Consider the following 17,564-nt stretch of genomic DNA (forward strand, 5'->3'; position numbering starts at 1 on the left):
GGGTGCTAAAAAATGTGTACACATGCATGTAGAGAGTGGAATGACATTCGATGGAGACTCAGAAGGGTGAAGGGGTGGAAGGGGGAGGATTATGAGAAATTAGTTGATGGGTATAATGTGTTATTTGCATGATCCATACCTTAAAAGCCCTGACTTGACCACTATTCGATCTATGCTTGTAACAAAATTGTATGTTTCCCCCCAAAAACAAAAACAAAATGTGTCTATTGTGAAGCCACAACTTAAAGCTACTTCAGTCATAAGCTGAAGGAAAAGCTCTTTCCAATACATCATTTTACTGATCTACTAACCATGCTGCTGTTCAAATTTGGACCTTGCAATAACCAAAATAACACCTTTTATAGAAACACTTTTGTGGGTATGATATATATAGCCGATAAGTATAATACTCTCTGGATCCCAGAAAAGAGAGAGTAGAAATGGCAACATGCTCCTTTTAGAAATAAATGAGGATGGCTGGTCTGACAGCATTGCAAACTAAAGTAATTGCCAAAAATATATACAGTATTCTATAAACATGCCTATTATTTATAGTGCATTATAATTTGTTGCTTCAATTATATGCGATAGTATAATTACTCAGTATGATAATCTGTCCTAAAATATCATAATTTCAATTATATGTATTTGATCTACTAGTTTCTCAGAAGAAATAAAAGCCAAGTATCTTCCATAATCCCTTATTCTATCCATTGATTGTATAAAAATAATATGCACTATAATGTGTGCCATTTTGTGAAAGTCGTGTTATATAGAACGGCATAAAAAGTACCACTGGGGGCCAGGCGCAGTGACTCACACTTGTAATCCCAGCACTTTGGGAGGCCGAGGCGGGCTGATCACCTGAGGTCAGGAGTTCAAGACCAGCCTGGCCAACACAGTGAAACCCCGTCTCTACTAAAAATCCAAAAAAAAAAAAAAAAAAATTAGCGGGGCGTGGTGGCGGGCACCTATAATCCCAGCTACAGGGCAGGCTGAGACAGGAGAATCGCTTGAACCCAGGAGGCAGAGGTTGCAGTGAGCCGAGATCGTGCCACACTACACTCCAGCCTGGGCAACAAAGAGAGAAATCCATCTCAAAAATAAAAAGTACTGCTGGGTGGGTGCGGTGGCTCACACCTGTAATCTCAACTTTAGAAGGCCCAGGAGGGAGTACTGTTTGAGGGCAGAAGCTCGAGACAGCCCTGGCAACATAGTGAGACCTCCCATCTCTAAAAAAATTAAAAATCAGCTGGGTGCGGTGGTGTGCACCTATAGTCCTATCTATTTGGAAGGCTGAGGCAGAAGGATCACTTGAGCCCCATTCAAGGTTGCAGTGAGCTATGATCACACCACTGCACTCCAGCCTGGGTGACAGAGCAAGATTTTGTCTCAAAATAAAACTTTTTTTTTTTTTTTTTTTAAAGTACCATTGCTGTCCTCAAGAGTTTTACAAATCATGAAGGGGAACGAGCCACACAGTCAACTAAATTCAACAGTCATCTTTATTTACCAGTCATCTTCTATTTGTCATACTGGGCTAGGCACAGAGGAGTTGTGATGCTTAATAAAAACAATTTCAGCCAGGCACGGTGGCTCACGCCTGTAATCTCAACACTTTGGGAGGCTGAGGCGGATGGATCACGAGGTCAGGAGATTGAGACCATCTTGGCTAACATGGTGAAACCCTGTCTCTACTAAAAAATACAAAAAAATTAGCCGGGCGTGGTGGCCGGCACCTGTAGTCCCAGCTACTCGGGAGGCTGAGGCAGGAGAATGGTGTGAACCCGGGAAGCAGCGTTTGCAGTGAGCCGAGATCGCACCACAGCACTCCAGCCTGGGCAACAGAGTGGGACTCCGTCTCAAAACAAAACAAAACAGAACAAAATAAACAAAACAATTTCAACATTTTAATATAATAGCAAGCATGATATCTGTTATTCATTCACTGAACAAAACTTTCTCCCAAGCCGACCTTTTGATATTCACAATCTATAGGAGAAAGACGTAATAAGTAGGCAAACAAATGACATCTTGAATTACACATTAGGAAAAGAGTCACACAGGGTGAAGACGAAGAATGGAGAGGGACATCTGCTTCTATGAGCTTTATTAAAGGAGGCCTATGTGTGGTATCCCTCAAGGACTGAGACAGCTTCTGCATGGCAGGAGAGAGAGGAGAGTGATCAAAGGCTCCAAGGCACAAAGGAGCACGGTGTTTCTGTAGATAGAAGGAAGCCAGTGTGGCTGGAGCACAGTGCACTGGGAAAGACCTCTTGAAATGAAAGGAAAACTGGAGTGAGATCAGCACTTGAGAGGTGCATGCTACACAAGAATGCAGAGGGCAAAGCATGAAGCAGGATCCAGAAGATACCACAGAGGAGGTGGTGTTTTTTTTTTTTTTGAGATGGGAGTCTCACTCTATTGCCCAGGCTGGAGTGCAGTGGTGTGATCTCAGCTCACTGCAAGCTCTGCCACCCGGGTTCAAGCGATTCTCCTGCCTCAGCCTCCCGAGTAGCTGAAATTCCAGGCGCCCGCCACCACGCCTGGCTAATTTTTGCATTTTTAGTAGAGACGGGGTTTCACCATCTTGGCCAGGCTGGTCTGGAACTCCTGACCTCGTGATCCACCCGCCTCGGGCCTGTCAAAGTGCTGGGATTCCAGGCGTGAGCCACCGTGCCCAGCCTGAGGAGATGGTATTTTAAGATGAGATTTGAAGGCATGGTATGTTTTCTGTAGGCCATGATAGCATAAGAGGGAATGAATAACACTGTGATGCAAAGAAAACTTCCAACAGTGGCATTTGTTCTCAGAGGATTCAAACATTTGTGCGGGGAGATGCCATAGATACGTTTGTAATGGTGAGGTCTTAAATACTAAGATAAGATTGATGTGTTTTATTATTCAAGCAATAGGGAAACTACTTAAGCCCTATAAACAGGAAGTGGCTTGATCAAGGGAAGTTTTGTGAGGCTCATCGGGAGGAGTATGTGAGAAAGGCTGGAGGCAGAGATGCCCACAAGAAAGCTAATGAAATAGAGTAAGTGTGAAGAGGTGGCTCTCCAAAGGGGTGGTGGCAACAGATATGTGCATAAGGTGAGGCGTACAGAGACAACTATATTGCCACTAGTCACTAGGTACTGCATCATTGATTTCAGCTCACTCCTGAGAGATCTCAGCTCACACAACATCTATAAACAACCGTGGAGAGAAGCAATTTCAGGATAGATATGTAGTTTTAATACTATACATGGCTGGGCACAGTGGCTCACGCCTGTAATCCCAGCACTTTGGAAGGCTGAGGCAGGCAGATCGCAAGGCCAGGAGTTCAAGACCAGCCTGGCCAATATGGTGAAACCCCATCTCTACTAAAAATACAAAAATTAGCTGGGCATGGTGGTGTGCGCCTGTAGTCCCAGCTACTTGGGAGGCTGAGGCAGGAGAATCGCTTGAACCCGGGAGGCGGAGGTTGCAGTGAGCCAAGATCGCGCCACTGCACTCCAGCCTGGGCAACAGAGCGAGACTGTCTCAACAAAAAAAAAAGAAAAAAAAGAAAAAGACTATATGCTTAGTCGTTTCTCTGGTTACTCTGAAATTCACCACTTTATGGAGGCAGGGTTGCCAGAAGATAAGGATTCTGAGCTATATCACCTTGGCCTGAATTGCACTAACTGAATTTCAGTTCATGTGAGACCACCAGTGGGAGTGAGGTGTATCAAAAGAGAGTTCTGTGGCCTGCATCAACACACTGATGCTAAGAATGATGCTGCAGGTAGGATTCGCTATATCACATTGGACGATCTTTAGGATAATCATGGGCAGACATCTCATTCCAGTCTCTTAGGAATGTTTGTAACGGCTGTGCTTCTTCAGAGTATTTGATTTGCTTTCTTCTGATTATTAATTATGAAGTTTGTGATTAATCAGGCTCTCCTTTTAGGAGTTACTACTGGAAACTTTATAGCCAATCTGTGGTCCTTGTTGACTGATTACTTCTGTGTCTTAACCTCCATGTTACGCTCTTGCTTCTTTTCTCTTTCCTCTTTTTAACTTTCCTCCGTTTATTGCATGAGATATTACTGAAATTTATAAGACTGTGTAAAGCACTTTAGTTCTAGAATAAGTAACAGTAAGATTAGGAAAATGGAATAAAATGCTGAGTAAGTGCAAATTCTTTTTCTTTTCCTTCTTCTTTTTTTTTTTTTGGAGACGGAGTCTTGCTCTGTCTCCCAGGCTGTAGTGCAGTGGTGCAATCTTGGCTCACTGCAACCTCCGCCTCCTGGGTTCAAGCAATTCTTCTGCCTCAGCCTCTCAAGTAGCTGGGACTACAGGCGCCCACCACCACGCCTGGCTAATTTTTGTATTTTTAGTAGAGATGGGGTTTCACCACATTGGCCAGGCTGGCCTCGAACTCCTGACTTTGTGATCCGCCTGCCTCGACCTCCCAAAGTGCTAGGATTATAGGCGTGAGCCACCACGTCTGGCAGGTGCTAATTATTTTCCTTGTAGCCAACCTTTCCTACCCTCTATGGGTAGAAGTTTGTTTTTCTTTTATTTTGTTTTGTTAATTGACAGGAGCAAAATCTGTCTTTAAAAAAAGCATAAATTGTGTTTGTTCATTTATTTTGTCTGCCATTTTGAAAGCATCCCAATAAAAGGCCAATAGTTGCAAAACCAAAAATCTGTAACTTAGGACAACTCTTTCCATTTATAGAAGGTGGATGACTTTGTTATAGAAGATGCCGGGCATGGTGACTCACGCCTATAATCCCAGCTGGGAGGCCGAGGCGGGCAGATCACAAGGTCAGGAGATTGAGACCATCCTGTCCAACACGGTGAAACCCCGTCTCTACTAAAAATACAAAAAAAATTAGCTGGCTGTGGTGGTGGGCACCTGTAGTCCCAGCTACTTGGGAGGCTAAGGCAGTAGAAAGGCGTGAACCCGGGAGGTGGAGGTTGCAGTGAGCCGAGATGGCACCACTGCACTCCAGCCTGGGTGACAGAGCGAGACTCCGTCTAAAAAAAAAAAAAAAAAAGAAGATGACTCCTCCTCCGTTTATAGAGGAGACTGGATGACATAAGACTAAGAGAAAATAAATTGTTAAAGAAACTAGAACAAAACTAAGGAAGGAGAGAAGGAGCAAAGACCCAATTTAAATTTAAATACTGCTGATTGGAGAGGTTGATGAATGAGTACAAATACAGAGTTCTATAGAAGAAATAAGACCTAGCGATTGTTAGATGAGTAGGTGGCTGTAGTTGACAAGGATCTATTGCATATTTCAAAATAGCTAGAAAAGAATAATTGGAATGTTTCTTACAGAAAGAGAAGACAAATACTTAGGGTGATGGATCTCTCAGGTACATTGGTTTGATCCGTGCAAATTACATGGATGTATTAAATTATCACTGTACCCTGAAAATATGTACGACTATTACATATCAATAAAAATAAATAAATACTTCTGATTTTAACCACTAGATGAAGTAAAGCCAAAACTATATAATTGGCATTGAAATTGTGAGACTACCCAGTTTCCTCTGTCATAAGGTGCTGTCACTGACATGGTCAAATTTATTCAGATAAGGAGTTCTAGATTTGTTCTCTGTCATGTCCATGATGTCCTAGACTGGCAAGACATTCACAGAAGAAGGATGTGATGTTGCTTTTTTACAGGTGACAAGTAAGAAACCAGCAAGATAAAAAGATCAACCGAAGATCCCAGAGGGACTTAGGACAGAGTTGATGATGGAAGCCATCATCCTGTGCAGGGGGTTGACAGCCGATGCAGACCTGTATCGTAGGTTCTATTGGATTCATGAGATATATAAAATGATATCACAATGTAAATCTCTTTAGTCACTTGTGAGTCCCTCATCCCTAATGAACATACACAAAAAGTAGCTAAGATGCCCCTGTCCTCAATCAGGGGATCACCCCCACACGCTTGTGATTCAGAGAGAAAGGTCCACAAACGTGAGCAGAGTGCCAAAATTCTACAAGCCAGAGAACGTTTGTGATATGACAGAGACTACTGATATTTTAGCCAGGCTTTCAGATCATTGAGTCATGGCCTGCTATGCACTAGGGAGCGCTGATGAGCAAGGCAGATCTGGCCCCCACCCTGGTGCCTCTTAATAGTAATACTCATTGTGAATTTAGTACATGCCAGGGGCCATTCCAATCACTGTACATCACTTAACTGGTTTAAGTATCACATCAATCCTGTAAGTTAGATATTATAGTTATCCTCATTTTACAGATGGAGAAACTGAAGCACAAAAAAAGTTAAAGTACCATAACTTGAATGAAGTTCCAGTTTCTGTTCCCAAATGTAAGAAGCTTAGGAGTCATTATTTCCATCCTCCTAACAAGGAAAAAAATGCTGAGTAAACTAAAACTCAACAACTCTTCTCAGATTCATCACAGAATTGAGGCAACAGGGCAAACTGCTGCCCTGAAAGCTAGAAAGACAGACAGCTGGATGCAGAGAATCACAGCTTTCCAGCCAAATCCCCCCAGCTAGACCTAATATGGCAGGAACACTTAAAACTGTGATTAATGAATTGGTGGGTGCTCAGTGTAGATTAACTTGAGGCCTAAACTTCCAGGGGGCCCAGTCTTAAGGAGCCCTCACACTTCTGTGAGGTTTATCTCCAGGAGCTCTACCAGGTTCTTGCGGTGATGATCTGAAAAGAAGTCCTCTCCTAGTTCTGGCAGGGGAAGAAGAGGGGCCATTTTCAAATATGACCAGACACCTCTGTTCTCCTGAAAAAGGGGGCTACCCTCAAAGGAAAACTATTTTCTTTTCTTTTTTTTTTTTTTTTTTTGAGTCAGAGTCTCACACTGTTGCCCAGGCTGGAGTGCAGTGGCGCCATCTCAGCTCACTGCAACCTCCACCTCCCGGGTTGAAGCGATTTCCCTGCCTCAGCCTCCGGAGTAGCTGGGATTACAGGCACGTGCCACCACGCCCGGCTAATATTTGTTTTTTCAGTAAAGACAGGGCTTCACCATATTGGCCAGGCTGGTCTCGAACTCCTGACCTCATGATCCACCTGCCTCGGCCTCCCAAAGTGCTGGGATTATAGGCATGAGCCACCGTGCCCAGCCTAAGGAAAACTATTTTACCAGAGCCTCTGACTGGAGTTTTTACCAAAGCTTAACCAACCTATAACAAGGGAGATATTCAACTCTAGTGTATTGTAGACTTCCACATAGGAGAAAGAAAATGGCCAACTCAGACTCCCCAAAAGACTGAGATCTAATCTTAAGACTACAAAATATTTTCCATCCTCCTCACCCTACCACCTATCAATAGGGCTCTAGTGTAATAACAGAGGAATACAGCTAAAATAACTGGAAGCCTCAAACTCTATTTAAAGAGTCTCTAGAAAAACCCAAAGCTAACAGAGGAGACAAGAACAATGACACTGGAAGATATTTTAGCTTCTGACACCGGAGCTAAAGAAACGATATGCATAGACTACCTCTGAGCCAGAAAAGAATGAAAGCACAAACCCTCACATACCTCTGTTCCTCTTACCAGGTGTATTATGTCCAGCTTGCAGCAAAAAATTTCAAGGTATGCTGAAAGGCAAAAAGCAATCTGAAGAGGCAACGCAAGCATCAGACCGGATTCAGTATGGGAGACATTCTGGAATTATCTGACTGGAAATGTAAAATAACTATGATTAATATGCTAAAGGCTTGAATAGAAAAAGTGGACAACATGCAGAAAGGGAGGTAACCTGTAAGCAGAAAAATGAAAACTCTAAGAATCCAAAGGAAATGCCATGAATCAAAAACTGTAATGGAAATAAAGAATGCATTTCGCCAGGTGTGGTGGCTCATGCCTGTAATCCCAGCACTTTGGGAGGCCAAGGTAAGTGGATCACCTGAGGTCAGGAGCTCGAGACCAGCCTGGTCAACATGGTGAAACCTCATCTCTACCAAAAATGCAAAAATTATCCAGGTGTGGTGGTGCATACCTGTAATCCCAGCTACTCGGGAGGCTGAGGCAGGAGAATAGCTTGAACCCGGGAGGTGGAGGTTGCAGTGAGCCGAGATCGTGCCATTGCGCTCCAGCCTGGGCAACAAAAGCGAAACTCCACCTCAAAAAAAAAAAAAAAAAAAAAAAAAGAATGCATTTCATGGGCTCATTAGTAGACTAGAGACAGCTGAGGAAAGAATCAGTGAGCTTAGGGCTCATCAGTAGACTAGAGACAGCTGAGGAAAGAATCAGTGAGCTTAACAAGATGTCAATAGAAACTTGCAAAACGAAAATGCAAAAAAAAAAAAAACTGCAAAAAGAAAAAAAAGGAAGACATAGTACAGAATATCCAAGAACTGTGGGACAATTTCAAAAGATGCAACATGTGTGTAATGGGAATAGCAGAAGGAGAAGTAAAAGAATGGTGAAAAGAGAGTCATGACGACTTGGGACGTGATGAGAGTGTATAACTGAAAAATCTAATGGAACCTGGGCTTCTCTGGAGTGTTAGGGACCAATTGAAAAATAGACACAGAAATCAAATAGGTTTCAATATGTCAGCCTTGTTGCTGATATGGTTCAGAGAAAGTGACTTGGGCCCAAAGGCAAAATGACTTCCAACTCCTGCTCATGACAAATTACATTTAGCCACTCAGTTGAAACAGCGATGCTAAACCATTAGTGCTCCCTGCGCTGGGCTTGTTGCCTGAAGAAAGTAGAAATCCAGAACAGGTGTAGCCTGTGGGTGGTTGGTAACACAAGAGAAAGCCAGAGATGGAGGTTACACACTCGCTCATCCTTATCCCGAAGTTTTCAACCAGCTAAGTTACTTCCCCTGTGGAGGGAAGCCAGTAAGTCTGGGAGGGGAGAGTGCCACCGCTTGTTAGAAATGTGAGGCACGGGAAATACGCATGTAGCCAGGGAGAAATCGACCTCTAAGCCGACCCCTGGAAACTATACAAGAACTGATGTGAGGGGTGGAGCTGCAGATTGCGGCTTTTCCAGGCATCAGAAACACACTAGATTTAAAAACTAATATTTTAAAATGATACTTGGTATGGTACATTTTTTCAGATCTACCTTGTGAGCAAATGAGGAGAAATGTATATTTAAAAAGACTGTGGAAGCAGAAAGGAAAGAGATACTCCATAAATAAAAGAAAAATCATGCCTTATTCATTTTTGTTTTCCTAGATCCTACCAGAAACAGTGCCTTGGTCGACAGTGTTTATAAATGAATGTTACGGCGGAAGACAATGAGGCACATATTAAGCAACTATTTATAGCTACTGTAAAGAATCATTATAAGTCTTTTAAAATCTTCTTGAATTCATGGTTATCAGATAATACTGATTTTTTAAAAAATCTGGGTCACTGAATACGTAAATTAATCAGATGAATAAATGAATCGTTTTCTCCAAAATAACCAGAGGTTTTTGAGTTGAGGGAAACTACCTGATAAATGAACTGAGATTTCTGTTTCCCCAAAATCTAGAATTGTTCAGAAAAAGAAAATACTTTGAGCTATTTATGCAAACCTTCTGATGTGGGAAGTTTCACCCATATCGAATTGAAGGCATTTATATCTCACTACAATATAGCTTTGTTGAGTGACGAGATTTAAGAGCTATTAAGGGATTGGAAAGATGAAGATAAGCCTGACAGGGGAATTGAGACTAGGGAGAAAGTGAGAGTCTAGAGGAGGAAGGAAGGCTTAGGCTGGAAAGTAAAACGTAGGAAACGGGGAGCCGTTGTCCACCAACAAGTGCATCTTCCTTTAAGAAGTCATTTCAGGCTGGGCGCGGTGGCTCACGCCTGTAATCCCAGCACTCTGGGAGGCTCAGGCAGGTGGATCACGAGGTCAGGAGTTCAAGACCACTCTGGCCAAGATGGTGAAACCCCGTCTCTACTAAAAATACAAAAAGTAGCTGGGCGTAGTGGTGGGTGCCTGTAATCCCAGCTACTTGGGAGGCTGAGGCAGAGAATTGCTTGAACCTGGGAGGTGGAGGTTGCAGTGAGCTGAGATCGCGCCACTGCACTCCAGCCTGAGCGACAGAGTGAGACTCCATCTCAAAAAAAAAAAAAGGAAAAAAAAAAAAAGAAGCCATTTCAAACCTTTGCCTTATGGGTATATATGATTGAGGTTAATTCATATTTTAACCACACAAATAAGCCAAAGGAGCTTGACTAGCAGAACTGCTGTCAGCAGAGCCTGTTGCAAGCTGTATCCCCTGGCTGTGTGCTTGACTGAATTCCTTTCTAGCCCTGGGCTGAGCGTCATTGATTTAGGAACCTCACTGGGCTGTTTTTGTTGTTGTTATTTCCATTGCTTGCCCACTTTCCTGACTATAACAATCAACCTAGTTGCAGTGGTCATTTCTTACCTGTCCATTCAATCAGGGTATTCTTGGATTATATGTCAGATATCCATAAATTGCAAAAATGCATAAATATCAAGTGTGAGCCTTTAGAACCAGTAACAATAAATATCTCAGTGTTGGACCAGCCCATCCAGTGCCACTAAATCAATACTGCTAATAGAAATGTGTCTCTCCCTCTTCTAATCTTCCTCACCAAGAAAATTCTCTCTCTCTCTCTCCCTCCTCATTAATTATGAAATCAATAGACCGGGTAGGGTGGCTCATGCCTGTAATCCCAGCACTTTGGGAGGCTGAGGTAGGCGGATCACTTGAGGTCAGGAGTTCGAGACCAGCCTGGCCAAGATGGCAAAGCCCTGTCTCTACAAAAAATACAAAAATTAGCCAGGCGTGGTGGCGCATACCTGTGGTCCCAGCTATTCGGGAGGCTGCAGCATAAGCTGAGATCACGCCACTGCACTCCAGCCTGGGCAACAGAATGAGACTGCCTAAAAAAAAAAAAAATTATAAAATAAACAATTTCCAGAAATTAGAGAGGCTTTGTCCAATCTTGCATGATTCAGTCTTGTTCATTCTTTGAATAACTTGTATGAGCAGAAATGGCCTTATAAGTAGGTAAAAGAGAATATTTACCTAGGAAGATTTTCGGAACATTGAGAATACTTGCCTGCAGTAACCAGCCTCCAACATGATCCCCAATGATCCCCACTTTCTGATATTCACACCCTGTGTAACTCCTTTCCATATTGCACCAGGGTTGGTCAGTGTGTCCAAGAGAACACAGCAGAAGTGATGACATGTCACTTCTGAAATTAAGTTGTAAGAGACACCACAGCTTGCTCTTGATTGCACTTTCTCTTTGTCTCCTAGATCGCTTACTTGGGGGAAGCCAGCTGCCGTGTCATGAGTGCCCACTGTGGAAACGAACTGAAACCTCCTGCCGACAGCCACCCAAGTGAGCTGGGAATTGGATGCTCCAGTACAGCCAAACCCTCAGTTTACTGTAATCCCAGTTGACAGCTTGACTACAACCTCCCGGGACACCCTGAAGCAGAACCACCCAGCTAAGCTCCTCCTGAATTCCTGACTCGCAGAAACTATGCGAGATAATAAATATTTGTTGTTTTATCTCTTTGAGCTTTGCGGTAATTTGTTATGAAGCAATAAATAACTAATAGACTACCCATGAATTAATTCTTTTACTAATTCATTTATTCAACAAGTACCTGTTAAAGTCTACAGTCTTTCAATCTCTGTAACACACTTCATTGCCATAATAAAACAATATATCCCCTCAAGGAGCTAACAGAATCATTTGGAACACAAGTACATAAATAGTGTTAATTCAAATTGGTAAGTGCAATGAAAAAGTTACATTAAAAAGCATGCAAAATGAGAAAGTTTATCCAGGAGAGTTTGATAAAGCTTCATAGAACTATCATACTTACGTTGTGTCTTAAAGAACAAGGAGAATCAGTCAATGAGGAGATAAAATGTATTCCAAGGAAGAAACAGCCATTAGCCAAAGCTGAATTCATGAGGTAGCATGCTGTACGCAGCGATTTGGAATCAGTTTAGTGCTTCTGGAATGGAATACTGGAAGTAGAGAATGGCAGGAGATATATCTAGAAATGTATTACAAAGGGCTCTAAATGCTATATTAGAACACTTAAAGTTTATCCTATAGGTCTTGAGGAGCCAATGAGAGCCCACAAACAAACAAAAAAAAGTCATCATCAAATTTGCATTTGGTAACAGAATGAATGGAGGATGGATCTGAGGTCAAAAAGGCTGGAAGCAAGGACTCCAGTTGGAAAGCTGGTCTTGCAATGATCAAATAAGAGAGGATAAAGGCCTGGATTAGGGCCTTGGTGGCAGGAATGGAGAGGACTAGATGACTGTTTGGACATGGGGAAAAGCAAAGGAGGAATAAAGGACAACGTTCTGCTTCGCAACTGTGTGACATGATGGAATGTGATTCCACCACAAGAGAAAATAGATAGAGCGGAGAAAAAGATTATCAGGGAAGTTTCTAAGTTCAGTCTGGGCTATGCTAAGGTTGAAACTGCTCCCCTTTGATAAGAAACATCACATAATTGGTAGTAATACCTCTGTCTACAATTAAAGTCCCATCATCCCTGGTAGGGAGGTATGACATGCCAATGCACACCGAAAGACAGTGACGTGTAAAGAACTGAGAATCAGGAAATATGCACACATCAAAATGGCAATATTTCATTGATAGAAAGAAACAGAACTTTATATAAATCTCAGCAGTCTTTTGGTATAGGAGCGCCTGGCGAGGGGGTGGTGATTATGTGGGAAACTGGCGAATAATGGGGAAATTCTATTACATGCAGTAAGCCAAATTTCAGATTTAAAATAGGACCTCCCTGACTCAAATTTCCTTTTCAAACATGGTATTATCAAGAGTAATTGGATTATTTCAAATGTCATTTCTAGAGTTTCATTTTAAAATAAAATTATATTGGCCACTCAAAGCGCAGACTGGATTGCCATCTGTTTCCTACTCCAGCATATTCTTGCCGTCTGGGTATTTGCCTTCTCAGAGAAAGAAAGAGAAGGCAAACGGCTTGGGATGTGGGGAAGAATATGCAATGGGTCTTATTGAAGATGGCAGCATAGCCCAGGGCTTTTTCTTCTTATTTGGGAAAGCTGTTGCTGGAGGAGAAAAAAAAGTGAGAATGGGAAAGAAAGGAACTTTTTTTTTTTTTAGCACTTACCAAATGTCAAGATCGGCTAGGTGTTTTCCATATACTGTCATTTAATCCTCATACATTTGGAAGGTGTGTATTATTAACCCTGTTACAGAAATCAGGAAGCAGGCTTTCAGAAAGGTTAAGTAATTTGCCTAAAACTGCACAGGACGTTGCTTTCAGTATCTATCTGTTTTCCCCCTTAATTAAATGATGAGTCACCTGTTCATTCATAGCTAATGTATATTGCAAGGAGAAAGTGATCCTTTTGCTTGATAAAACACACTTTTTGAATCATCACGGAAAATGTGCTGTACCCCAAATAACCCATCCAGAAACGGCAAGGAAGACGCGGTAGGGTAAGACTCTCTTCCCTAGTCTCAACATATGGATAATTCCTCCTTTTGGAATTGAAGTCATAACTACTGAATTTTTCATAAATATTTTAAACGGAAAAATCCTCATTGCCTTTTGAATTATAATTCTAATACTTGGTCATGTAGGGGAAGAGAAAGAAAGAGAAAGAAAAATGGGTAAGGAGAAAGTAGAGTTCCTTGGTAGTCCCATGCTGCCCAGAAATGATCACTGTTCAAAATTCATATGTATTTCTATGAACTTTTTTCTAGGCAAATGCATATATGTGTCTAAGTATGTACACACAGACATACACAAATATGAGATTTTCCTATAAGGGCTTCTGTGCAATCTGCTTTTCTCATTTATTTAACAACATATTGTTTAAATATCTCATGATGCATATAGCTACCCGACTCGTTGAAAGAGCTTCACTCTATTCTATTATTTAGAAACGGTTACCAAATTTGGCTGGGCACGGTGGCTCACGCCTGTAATCCCAGCACTTTGGGAGGCTGAGGTGGGCAGATCACGAGGTCAGGAGATCGAGGCCATCCTGACTCACATGGTGAAACCCTGTCTCTACTAAAAATACAAAACATTAGCCGGGCATGGTGGCGGGCGCCTGCAGTCCCAGCTACTTGGGAGGCTGAGGCAAGAGAATGGCGTGAACCCAGGAGGCTGAGCTTGCAGTGAGCCAAGATTGCGCCACTGCACTGCAGCCTGGGTGACAGAGCAAGACTGTCTTAAAAAAAAAAAGAGGAAAAAGAAATGGTTACCAAACTTAAACAGCATCTCAAGAGCAAAATAAAGTTAATGAAGAGTGGAACAACATGCAAATCTGAAACTACCTATATTGTGTATCTCTAGTGCATTTGTTCTCTAGTGTCCATCTCTGTACCCTACAGCTAGTTGGCCCAAGAAGCAGACACTTTCAGATGAAATTTTCCTGGAACAGAAAAAAAATTGAAAACCTTAATTGGACCATCGATTGCTGGAGTCAGAACTAGACCCGTAGTTGCTCCTCAATCTTGCTTTGCATACTGGCAATGTCTCACCCACTCCCAACATCCCAGCTCCTCTGTCCTGGGGCTTGTTCCCACGGTACATTATCTTCTTTTACACCAGGAGCATCCTACAGAGAGTTGCCTACCTAAGAAGCGGCAGCCTGACGCTGATGAAAATCCAGCTGGGGCTCACAACTGAATAAACTGTTAATCTGTTCTTGTTGTGTGATACAGTCGCTACATACTCTAGAAAATAATCTCTCTTTCTGTTTTTTTTTTTTTTTTTTTAGGCCCATGACATAGTTTTACTGCAGCTCCAATCTGACTCTACCCTACTTACACTCTATTCTCAGGGGCTGGGGAAGACCACCCCACTAGAGATCCTGTCCCCACCAGAGCTTGGACATGGGATCTCTCTCAAGCAGGGGGCTTTGTCCTTCTTGGAGGCTTCCTGTCTCTCTCGGGACTGTACGTGCTCTGAGCTGGGCTCGGCTGAATCTTGGCTGTTCCTTCAGTCTTGGCCCTGAGGCCATGACAATCCGGGAAGTTCCGGCTGTCCACGTCAGTGGGGCTTGGGGATATGGCAGTCTACGTAGAAGTTCCTGGTGTTCTAGGGCAGGCTGAATTCTGCCCCTTCCAGCTCTAGCGTCAGCACGATCTGCCGGCCCAGCGGGGAGTTCTCCTGGAGGAGGGAGGCCATGTCTAGCATGCCGTCTTCCCTCTCTTCGGGAGGAGGCAGAAGGTCCAGGTCTTTGCTCACATGCACATGGCAGGTGGAGCATGCCAGGAAGGCTTCACAGGCGCCTTCCAGGTTCAGCCCGTGGCATTGGGTCAGGTGGAGAAACTGTCCTCCGACTCTGCAGCTCACTGGATCCGCCAGCCTGACAGGTCTACAAAGACCACTTTCACCACATCCCTGGGCCGCTCAGGGCCGCTGGGCTCTACCTCTCCCGCCTGGCACGTCAGCCTGTCTCCTGAAATGTCCTGGTTGTCACTGGTGCCTACGCCTCCCTGGACCCTAAAGAGCTTCTGGGTCTGTTACACAAGGTGTCCCTGGCAGCCCACAGCAGAACCCTGGCACTCATTCCACCCCGGCCCTCGGAGGTGGCCATGACAGGTGTCAGGTGACTCGGTCAGACAATTATCTCTCTTATGTTTCATCATGGCTCACCAAAAGGGAATTTTTTCTCGAAGTATATATCCAGTTTTTATGTCTGATCATTATAAATAAATCTTCCAAATTTGATGAAAAGTTATCTAGTCATTTTCAAGTTAAATCATAATCACAAAAAAAGAAAAAAATAGAGCAAAACATGATGTCATTTACATAGATCAGGAGTCTGCAAATTAGAGCCATGGTCCAAATTCAGCCCATTGCCTGTTTTTATAAATAAAGTTTTGTTTGTTTTTTTTTTTTTTGAGACAGAATCTTCCTCTGTTGCACAGGCTTGATGTGCAACATCCAGACAAGATGGTTAACTGGAGTACAGTGGCGCAATCTTGGCTCACTGTAATCTCTGCCTCCCAGGTTCAAGCAGTTCTCTTGCCTCAGCCTCCCAAGTAGCTGGGATTACAGGCATGTGCCACCACGCCTGGCTAAGTTTTGTGTTTTTAGTAGAGACGGGGTTTCACCTCCATGTTGGACAAGCTGGTCTTGAACTCCTGACCTCAGGTGATCCACCTGCCTCGGCCTCCCAAAGTGCTGGGATTACAGGCATGAGCCATTGCGCCTGCCCTAAATAAAGTTTTTTTAAAAAACTTTTTATTAGCCCTGCCTAAGCAAGACCTCAAAAAATCTGATTATCAACTCACACTGTTCCTCTCCATGGAAACTTTTAGTAAATGGCAAAAAATTTATTCATTCTAAAGAATGAGCATTATAAATAAAGTTTTATTGGAACATAGCCACATACATTGATTTATGTATTGTCTATGGCTGCTTCCACTCTATAATGGCCAAGTTGAGAAGTTGCAGCAGAGATCATATGGCCTTCAAAGCCTAAAATGTTTACTATGTGGCCCCTTAGAGAATGTTTGCCAACCCCTGATATAAATCAATACTCAAGAATCTTTCAGATAATTTGATATGTTTTCTCTGCTAGAGTTCCAATTTGTTTCATAGAGACACAGTGCCTTATGTCAACAAAATGTCCCAGTGGTAAGAATTCTTAGAAGAGCAGCTGTTCAGCAAGACTGGCCTTTCTGTTTGGGGACAGTGAAATGTTTCTCTGCCTCCTCCAGTGATATCCTTCTAAGCGATGCCTTCTCCCCGTCATTCATCCTTAGCACCACAATGACACTTGCAAAGAGTCCTACCATGCTACTCAGCAAGTTCTCTCCCTGCTTACCAGAAAGGAAGAAAGAAATTCAAGAAAACAAATTAAGAAAGAAAATGTGGGTGGAGGACAGATGACTTACTGGTATCTCCTCCACCCATCCTGTCTCCTGTCCCTACTCCGATCACCAGTGAGACGCCTGAGGTGTGGGAGGGGCTGTCGACAAAAGCGTGAGTGCCTGCAGATGTGGGTGTGTGCCTTTGAAAGCGAGACTGTTGGAGAATAGCCCTGTGCTCAAAGGAGAGAGAATTTGTCCCCCGGGACAGACAGCATCTGTAGGAAATTACAAACTTGAGGTCATGTGTATTTAAGAGTGAGAAACTCAGTGTGCAACAGACTTTGACAGAGTGAGTGATAGAGATGTGAATGTACCCAGGACAGTGAGCGTGTGAGACAGTGAAGAAGGCAGGGATGAATATGTGTCCCAGAAAGACACCAGATGTGTGACTAAGTGTGTGTGTGAACAAACAGAGAAGGAAAATAAATGAAATAAATGAGGAGGGATACAAAATATGGATGAGACTGAGATTCTTTCCAGCAAGAGGGGATTTATACATATATGATGTCACTTTGGTGTGACTACATTGCATGTCAATCCAGTACCACCAACAAGAAATTCAATCTTAATTCAACTCCTCTGGGTTGTAAAGCATAGTAGAATTGGATGACAAGATGGTTAACTGTATCCCTGCATTTTCATGAATTGAGGTAATTTTAAATGATGTAGGCAGGAAAACCATTTAAAGACAGAAATCAACTATCTCACAAAATATGTGTTCTTC

The 17,564-nt window shown here is 42.9% G+C and overlaps 1 non-coding gene and 1 pseudogene across 1 annotated transcript; both read right to left on the reverse strand.

The window, feature by feature from the left end:
• Positions 1 to 15,008: 15,008 nt before the first annotated feature.
• On the reverse strand, positions 15,009 to 15,558 carry LOC100599370 (annotated as a pseudogene).
• Positions 15,559 to 16,214: 656 nt separating this feature from the next.
• On the reverse strand, positions 16,215 to 16,328 carry LOC115835233. The gene has a single exon (XR_004030228.1). It is a non-coding gene; the product is annotated as a U5 spliceosomal RNA (small nuclear RNA).
• Between the last annotated feature and the right edge of the window lie 1,236 nt (positions 16,329 to 17,564).

Source organism: Nomascus leucogenys, chromosome 5 (genome assembly GCF_006542625.1).
Source record: "Nomascus leucogenys isolate Asia chromosome 5, Asia_NLE_v1, whole genome shotgun sequence".
Taxonomy (NCBI): Eukaryota; Metazoa; Chordata; class Mammalia; order Primates; family Hylobatidae; genus Nomascus; species Nomascus leucogenys.